Consider the following 10,264-nt stretch of genomic DNA (forward strand, 5'->3'; position numbering starts at 1 on the left):
GAGAATCCCAAGTGTAGGGTTGCGATGTAGTTTTAACTCGGTGAGAAGGAGATCGAATTCTCAGGAACTTATATTTATGCATTTTTAAAACACTTTAAAACTATAACTTAAAACTAGAATTAACTATGAAACTTCAATTAGAAGAAGCGACGATGAAAATCTATGTAGAGAGAAAATCAATAAAATAAAATACTATATTATTGAGGATCCGCTTCTAGTCATTCTCAATGCCTAATTCAGAATGGTTAATTCAAAATTGAAATTCTACCTATTCGGCCGGATAATAGATCGGTTAATTCAAAATTTACAACCCAATATAGATTTAAACTTCAATCGATTCACTTTCTAGACGAAGCACTAAGTTTTTTTTTTTTTTTGAAAGATGATGAAGCACCAAGTTATTGAACGTAAAGAATTCAAAGTATCTATCATGCCCATCGTCTATAATAAATCTATGAATGTTACAGATTGATCTTTTGCAAAATAAATAAGCCAACAATCTTAGCATTCCTAAACATCCAAAGTGCCCCAAGTCGATAATGGATGAAAATAAACTAAAACTAAAGTTTTATACAAACTAAAATTAATGAATTGTTCAATATTCAAACCATCAAACTTGAATCAAAGTAAACTAGAACATTGAAAATAACTACAAGCTTCACCTCTTAACCCTAGTTAAGAGATTTATCCAACCATTGTCATAGTTAAACTAAACTCAAATAAAAACATGAAAAAAATAATTAAAAAAAAACAACAACAACAACAACTTAGAACTAAAAAATTGAAGAAGAAGAACGGCTCCATAGAAGATCCGTGACCCCTATTTCTCTCTCACAAACCCTAATTCATATTTAGAACAACCTAAATCACCACTTTAAATAAGAAAACTCCGCACCGACTTTGCACTGACTTCAAATTTTCATACATTTATTACGGTTCAGTCACACCGATGATGGCCTTCGGTCACACCGAAGTCGAGGCGAATTAACTTTCGGTTGCAGTCGAATTTCTTCAAAACATTTATGAAGTCTATATCTCCTTTCGGTCCTACCAAACTTAACTTTGTTGGTACCGAACATCACTTTGGCCACACCTAACAGTCGAGCCGAATTTACTCTAAAAATTATTGTTTCTTACTTGACTATTTTTGGTACTTTCGGTTAGACTGAACATACCTTCGGTGGGACCGAACAATCTGTTAATTCTGTTATTAGACTGTATGATTTTTCAGACTTTTGTCCATCTTTAGCACTTAGTTTTCTTGGATCTTTGGCACTTGAATTCTTCAATATTATCTTACAAGTATCAAATTCTCCACTTAATCATTCTTTGAGCTTTAAATCATTACTTTAAATGTTATTTTCATCTTAGCTCTCTAGATCACCTCACATAGCAAAATGCACGTAATTAGCTCAATTTAACACATCTATACATATAAAACCAATGCATTATTGGGGTAAGTATGCAATGTTTCACACTCAACACACCCCCAACCAACACTTCGCTAGTCTTGAGAAAAACATACGATAACTAAATCCTATATCCCACACTTGAAACATCTTTCAAAAGAACATTGTTTTGTGTAATCCAAGACGTGTGTAGAATTCAAAGACACAAGGATAAGATGTTATCAGTCGAAAACTTAATATGACTATAAACAATTAAACCAAGTTCTCATTCATCAATCAATTAATAGAATGTATTCAAACATCAAGTTCCTAGTGTGCTTAGTGAATTCCAACTCGTCATCACTAAATGTTAGCCTTTCCTCTATAAAGGTTAACTGTGATGATTACCAAGAAGAAGTCAGATCAACACAAGTCACTGATTCTGAACTCATCTCCCTTTCCACTTATTTTTTCAACTTTTGATTTTTCATCGACGTCTTTCCCACAATAGCCTTTTTCTTTTTCTTTTCTTTTCTTTTCTTCTCTCTCTCTCTCTCTCTCTCTCTCTCTCTCTCTCTCTCTCTCTCTCTCTCTCCTTTTCTTTTAAGCACATGCAATAGGTAGCCCTTTTCGATTCTACTATTTTTTTTGTGGCATTTTCTTTTTCTTATATCAAGGTAGACAAGGATCTCTAGGCTTGGTTCCTAACACTTTTGAGTAATAATAAAGCTAAATACCACGGGTTCAAGTTTGGCCTTAAGGACTATGAGTCAGATGTGAATTGTGAGTTAGACTCAATTGATGTTTAAAACTTTCTATCAATCAATTCATTAAAGGAACTTGTTCAAAAATCTACTAACAACTAGACTTTAGGCTTTCAAAAATTAAATTACCTTGTATCTCCTCATCCCATACTTAAATTGTAAGACCCAAGACCCCAAAATCTGGATCGTACACTGGATAGCCGTTGGCTGTAAGTCCATTGGCCCCGAAAATGTTTTGACTTGATCATAATGTTGTTCTGTTATCGATCTGCAAGCCGTATTTCAACCCGATGTTCGAATTTTAATATACGGACTTCAAATTAAACAATCTGAGAAATGACAATTATGTCCTTATTTTATCTGGCGGAGCCCCACCATCGAGTTTTCAAAATCCGTTAGGTCCGAGAGTCTAACCTTTATGGCCGTAGTCAAGTTACGAAGTTACTGGCGAAAACAGCATGTCAATTAGGGCTGAAAGTCGGGAGGGTTGGGTCGGGTTTGTGATCAACCCTAACCCAACCCAACCCAATCTCGGGTTGGGAATTCTCAACCCAAGCCCAACCCAAGCGGGCTTAGTCGAGTTGATCGGGTTGGTCGGGTGTATACGTGCTAATATTTTCGTTATTACATTAGTTTATTATATTTCAATATAGAACTTATTTTTTGTATCTATAATTTTATTAATTATATATGTGATTATTTATCATAAAGAACTTCACTTTTTTTTCTTTTAAAAAACAAGCTAAAATATAGGACAACTACTCATTTAAAAGTCATGTAGCATAGCACGCAATCTATTTGGGAGAGAGAAATCTGGCGTATCTTGTTAGCTTGAGTCCTTGGAAATGACGTAGACAAATGAGACCTGACATCACTAGTGTGCCTTCGACACAAATGATCCACACTCAATTATAATTTATAACTTATATATTGATCGGGTTCGGGTTGGGTCGGGCAACCCAAGACCTCAACCCGAGCCCAACCCAAGTTTTATAGGGTTGGTGTTTGTATAGCCCAAGCTTGAGATCGGACCCGATATATCCTGCCCGAGCCCAACCCAATGTCGGGTCGGTCACGGGTCGGTCGAGTTGGTCACGGGTCGTTCAGGTTGAACCCGCCCAACTTTCAGCCCTAATGTCAATACGACACCCGGATTGTAAGTTATGCATAGATATGCATATGTATATTTTGAGAAAATATACTCAAATGACCTCGATGTTTTTAAACTCCTTGGAATACGTTAGTTCAAATTACTTAAATAACATTGTTATATTATTATCATAAGCCTACACTTCTCAAAAACATCACAAAACACCTCCCAAACATAAATAAAAATTAAAAAACACTCCTTTAATATCCCATTTATAACACTCTAGTTAAGAAGAAGAAAAAGGAGAAAAGGAAATAGAAGTTGAGGTTGAGAACTAATCCTCTGATAGTTACAGGTGAGTGCATAGATTAGGAGCACGAATGTGTACATTAGGGTTTCGTTGAAAATCCTATTGCTGAATTTTCTAATTTCGGGATAGGTTATTACTGGATTTTCTGTTTTAGAGTTAGGTTATTGCTGAATTTTTTATTTTAAGGTTAGGTGATTGCTGGATTTTCTATTTTAGGGTTAGGTTATTGCTGAATTTTCTGTTTTAAGGTTAGGTGATTGCTGGATTTTCATTTAGGGTTAAGTGATTGCTGGATTTTTTGTTTTAGGGTTAGATTATTGCTGGATTTTCTGTTTTAGGGTTAGGTTATTGCTGGATTTTTATTTAGGGTTAGGTGATTGCTGGATTTTATGTTTTTGGGTTAGGTTATTGCTTGATTTTCTGTTTTAGGGTTAGGTTATCGCTGGATTTTCATTTAGGGTTAGGTAATTGCTGGATTTTCTGCTAAGGTTAGGTTATTGCTGGATTTTCTGATTTAGGGTTAAGTGATTGATGAATTTAGGTGATTGCTGGATTTTCTGCTTAAAGGTTAGGTTATTGTTGGATTTTCTGATTTAGGGTTAAGTGATTGATGAATTTACTAATCTAAGGTTAGGTTATTGCCGGATTGTCTGAAGGTTCTTGCTGGATTTTTTGATTTAGTTAGTGAGATTATTAATGGAAGGTTGGATAATAGAGATGATTTAGTTTTGTTAAATTCATATGTATTACCATCGGTTTCTCTCTGTCCCTTACAAAGTCCGTCCGCTACCTGTTTGACAAAATGTTTAAAAGAATTATCTTTCCTCCTTTTGATGTAGTTAATTCTTGAGAAAAACTATGCTTGCGGCATGAAGTCTTATAGCGAAATGAATCTCGGATTGGAGTTAGATTGGCTAAGTCATGTGCATATCATACGCATGGTTCGTAGGTGTTGTATCATTGTATGATTTAGAGTGAATGATTCATATCATGGTATGATGATCATAGTGGGTTGTGTTGCGACAGACGATGCGTTTATAATTAATATGTGAACTGTCTAGATACATGATGCATTACATGAGACCCCGATGAGACACTTAAACTTCATAAGGAGACCACATGAGGAAGGTCATCCTTTGCTTGTCTCGAAATATATATATTGTGATTGTGTATGGACTCATGCATATGGTGATTTTAAATGCGACGAAACATACTTTGTTATGACTTAAGTTGGACACAACATCGAAAATGTGAATTTCAACAGAACATGATTAGAGGGTCCGTGGGTGAAAGTCCCTAAACCCAGATTAGTACCATTGGGAGCAACCAATGCCTAGACCGGGTGGAAGAACAGAGTGCTAGAATGCCAAAATACCAAAGTAGACAGCGACTCCCACCGACGCGTGTCGATTGGTTGAGAGGTTTGACTTGACCTGCTTATGAGCAAGCAGAGATAGGTTGTGTGTGACGAGCTCGTAAATTATCCGCTATCGTTTTGCCAGACGACTTATGACTTCTCGCTGTTAGGCAGATAGTGAGGTTCAACACAAGTGGGTTAGACTAGTTCAGCCCGTGAACTATGTAGTCCCACCTCTGTAGTTGACCACGGTGGAAAAGTCTATACAAGTGGGTAGCAATTATATGCAAGTCTCACCTCTGTCTTAGACACTGGTGATCCAATAGTGAAATATGAAAAGTTGTGGAAACGTAGAAAGAGTATGTATGTTACAAGTGGGTAGAAGTCCCACCTCTGTATATAAAAATGATTCGAAACATAAAAAGTGGCATAATGCATTGTATCTTTAGTTTATTGTTATCAGTTCAGAAAACCTGTGCATTCCTGTGCATTATATGAGCATGACATGAAATATGCATTTTCACTACACACACGCACTCACTGGGCTTAGTAGCTCACGCTTTCTTTTCTATTTCTTTACAGGCGAGAGTAGGGAGCTGCAGGAGTAGATACTACAAACTTCAGTTGTCATTTTTATTTTGTACGTATCAGTGTATATATATATTTTTGTAATACCCTGAATATGTACATCAGGTATAGTAAATATGACATGGTTTATGTTTTGGTTTTGCCTTGATGTGCTCACTTGTACACAGTAATATATGTTAAATATGATGAAAATTTGAGAAATGATACGTGTTTGTCATCTTTACTTTTAGAAATCCTCCTTGTGGAGCCCCGCATATGGGACTTAGTATATGATAGTTGGAAGTCTCAAAATCGAAGTTCTACGGAGGCTTTCAACCAAAATTTGGTGTATAGTAATCATGGATTACCAACACTAGATTTAGGGTCGTGACAGAAAATGGTATCAGAGCATGATCTGGGAAATATCTGCATAAATCATATAATGTATTTACTATATGTTGTTGTGTTAGAGTTGTTAGGTTCATGCTTTGTGAAGTAGAGGAGTTGTATGGTTATTTACTATTGTATAAATTGCATAGGTTTACTTGTTCTTTTTAGGCTAATTCGGTGTTTTATCTATAGGATGCTGCCTAGAAAGAATCTTGTTCAGACTCCTCCAGTGCAACCCAAGTCTAAGTCAAAATCTACGTCAAAATCTGTTCTAGATCCAGTTATATCTGTTCCTGCAACACAACTTCAACAACTGTTGCAGACTATGTCAACTATAACGGCTAATTAAAAGCAGCGATCTAGTTATACTCCTGAGACATCAGCGCAGGAGCGGACTAGTGCTCTTTTTATGGAGTTTAGATGTCTAGATCCACTTTGTTTTTCTGGCAAGCTAGATCCTATGGCAGCTGAGTTATGGAAGTCAGAAATAGAGAAACTTTTTTAAGTTATGGGTTGTACTTCCAAGCAATGTGTTACCTTAGCGACTGATCAATTGCAAGGAGAGGCAGAACAATGGTGGAAGTCAGTTGTTCGTTCAATAGATCCAAACTTTGTGTGGACATGGGAAGCATTTAAAGACCAATTCGATCGTAAGTTTTTCCCCGTAGCTGTTCATCGTCAGAAAGCACATGAATTTGATTCTTTGGTTCAGGGTGAGATGTCTGTTGCTAACTATGACGCTCGCTTTATAGAATTATCTCGTTTTGCTCCACATTTATTAGCCAATGATGATTTGAAGGCAAGGAAATTTGAGGATGGTTTGCGTCCTAGTTTGCGATTTCGAGTTAGAGGGTTTGAGTTGTCGACTCTTGAGGGAGTAGTAGCGAAGGTACAGATTTTTTAGTCTGATTGGAATCAACAACAAAGTACGCATCCATCTACTTCTAATCAGCAAAGGAAGATGAGATTTATTTCAGAGAGTGGTAGTAGTTTTTAGCCCTTTTCATCCTTAAAGAGGCCTACAGTTAGATATGATAATGTAGCCAGACCTGATGTAAGACCCCCAGTATCACTATCTGTTCCTCAAAGACGGTTTTTAGCCAGACCTGATGTCAGATCCCCAGTATCACCGTCTGTTCCTCAGCGATAGTTTTTCGGAGCCTATTATATTTGTGGTGGTGTAGGGCACCGTAAAAAGGATTGTCCCAATCTGCAGAAACATCAGCCATATCAACCACCTAGACATCAGCAGCCCCAGCAGCAAAGGCCACCATATAGGACACTGTATAGGCCCAACAACAACAGTCTCAACAACAGTCACAGTGGTAGCAAGGTAGACAACCCTTACCCCTTCAGATGCAACCTCGTGTTTATGCAATCCAGAAGAGAGATTCTCAGACTAAGGGAGGAGTCATAGAAGGTATACTTATAGTATCATCCCTTTTTGCACGTGTCCTTTTTTATTCTGGTGCATTACATTCATTTATAGCAGATAGTTTTTGTCAGTCGTCGGAATTGCCGAGAACATCGATGACCAAGGGATTAGAGCTCTTGATTCCTTTAGGGAAAAGAATGGTCTTGAGTTTTATATGTCAGGACTGTCCTGTTTACATAGCAGAGTATGCCCTTCCAATCGATTGTTATGTTTTGGAGTTATTAGAGTATGATGTGATTTTGGGAATGGACTGGTTATCCAAATACCATGCAGTGTTGGACTGTACAGCTAAGACAATCACATTTTCTATATCTGACCAGCGTCGATTTTAGTTTGTAGCTGATTCTAAAGATAAGTTTATAGAGACTTTGATATCCTGTATTTGTAACGAGTCCAAAGGTTTATGTATTGAATAGTTGCTAGTAGTACGTGATTTTCTAGATGTTTTTCAGGAAATTCCAGGTTTGCCACCCGTTAGACGTACAAAATTTCGAATAGATCTTATCCTTGACACTGCCCCTATATCCAGTGCCCCTTATCGTATGGCACCGTTAGAGTTGCACGAGTTGCAAAAACAGATAGATGAATTACATCATTTGGAGTTTATTCGCCTAAGTAATTCACCTTGGGGAGCGCCTATGCTTTTTGTAAAGAAGAAGGATGGTTTTTTACGGTTGTGTGTCGATTATAGAGGACTTAATAAGGTTACGATTAGAAACGAGTATCCGCTCCTAAGAATAGATGATTTATTCGATCAGTCGAGTGGTGCGCAGTATTTCTCGAAGATAGATTTAGGGTTTGGGTATCATCAGATTCGGGTTCGGGAGGAAGATATCCCGAAGACAGCTTTTGTGACTCGTTATGGACAATTTGAATTTCAGGTCATGTCATTTGGCCTGACTAATGCACCTGCAGTATTTATGCAGTTGATGAATGAGGTATTCCGTCCTTATTTAGACCAGTTTATTGTTGTTTTTATTGATGATATTTTAATATATTCCAAGACAAGGGAAGATCATGAGTATCACTTAGAGATGACGTTGCAAACCCTTCGTGCTCACCAGCTATATGCTAAACTGGAAAAATGTGAGTTTTGGCAAGAAGTAAAATTTTTGGGGCACACAGTTTCAAAGAATAGAGTTTCAGTTGATCCAGCTAAGGTTGAAGCAGTTTTGCAATGGACTGAAATTCGGAGTTTCTTAAGTCTAGTAGGGTATTACATACGTTTTGTTAAAGGATTTTCTCGTATAGCTACCCCACTGACTCGATTGACTCGAAAGGATGCAATGTTTGTTTGGAGTGGAGCCTGTGAGCGGGCATTCACAGAACTAAAAACTCGTCTTACGACGGCACTGATTCTCACTCTTCCATCTGAGAGTGAGGGATTTGTTGTTTATATAGATGCCTCGCTTATATGTTTGGGGTGTGTTCTAATGTAACGGGGCAAGGTAGTAGCATATGCATCTTGTCAACTTAGGCCTCATGAGCAGAATTATCCCGCACATGACCTAGAGTTAGCAACGGTAGTTTTTGCCCTCAAAGTATGGAGGCATTACTTGTATGGGGTTAGATTTGAACCCTTTTCGGATCATAAGAGCCTGAAATACCTCTTTTCCCACTACCGAGTTAGGTGGCCATTGACATACCACTGTCGAGGCAGGTAGTGAGGTTTTTGCCCTTGCATAGTCTTACATTGCGAGCCTTGCTTGTGTACTAGACCTTGACGATGTTCCAGATGAGAAACGTTCTAAGATGTGGATTGGAGATGAGGATTGGCATGTTTACATCGCATTGTTGCATATGACATTTGGCTTCGTAGGCCATTGCATATCATGTGTACATAGCCTTGGTATAGCTAATTACATGCATGGACTTGGATATCATGGGCTTCCATCCTTTTTCCACTTACTCTGATATTTTTATACTTGTCATATGCATTGGCATGCACAGGCACACGCGCTCTATTGGGTTTCGTAGGAAGCTCATGCGCGCTTGTTTATGTTTCAGGTTATGGTAGCGCGCAACAGTAGGTGATGTTGGAGCATGCTCTACTTTTTCTGTTATCCTATGTATTTCCCTTTAGGAAGCATTGTACTAAACTGTTATGTTGCTTGTGGAATTCTTATTAATATGCTCCGTTACCAAAAAAAAAAGTTCATCCTAAAATCCTCCTTGTGGGACACCGCTTTCGGAACTTGGTGTGGGGCTGGGTACCGAAATCATGGTACTACAAAGGTTGTCGGCACCGGATTCAGATCTCGAGAATTATGTGAGCTCGTTCACCGAGTTTGGGGCGTGACATAGAAGATCCAAATTCTGATATTTACAAAAAGTAATTGAAACTAGGATCCTCAAAAGTGCACTTTCTCATTCTTACATCATCCTAAGTAATATATTCATCTCTTCCTTTATTTGAAGGCACTTCCATATGACGTAAGGTATAACAAAACGTTTCCATTACGAAAGAAACATTTTGTACTTAATGGGAAAGACAAACTTTTTCCATGGAGACGGCACTTCCTAGGATGTTTTATGAAATTAGATATCTTGTTCAAAGGAGCAGAATATGGACAGTGTGCTTTGCAAAAAGAGAACCGCCACAGTATAGTAACCCTGTCAAGCAGATTTGAGCCCTGCTTGCCTGTTGTTAGGTATCCTCTAACTTAGAACTTGGCTATTTAACTTTTCTAATCCATAAAGTGAGAGGTTTACTTCATTGCTTCAAACTTATTTGTGTCAGTGAAAAGAACCCAACATATTAAATCCCAACCATTTGATTCCATAGAGAACATTGACACAAAATTCATGGAAATTAATATGGCACATTATTGTATTTCATGTCACTTGGAGTGGAAGAGTTAATTACTGATATATTAACATGAAAAAAAAATGGCATTTCTTGGAGTCTAAGAATTACTTACAGATTGAAAACATGATAAGAAAATGGCAATTCATCTCACTTG

Source organism: Magnolia sinica, chromosome 6 (assembly GCF_029962835.1).
Source record: "Magnolia sinica isolate HGM2019 chromosome 6, MsV1, whole genome shotgun sequence".
Taxonomy (NCBI): Eukaryota; Viridiplantae; Streptophyta; class Magnoliopsida; order Magnoliales; family Magnoliaceae; genus Magnolia; species Magnolia sinica.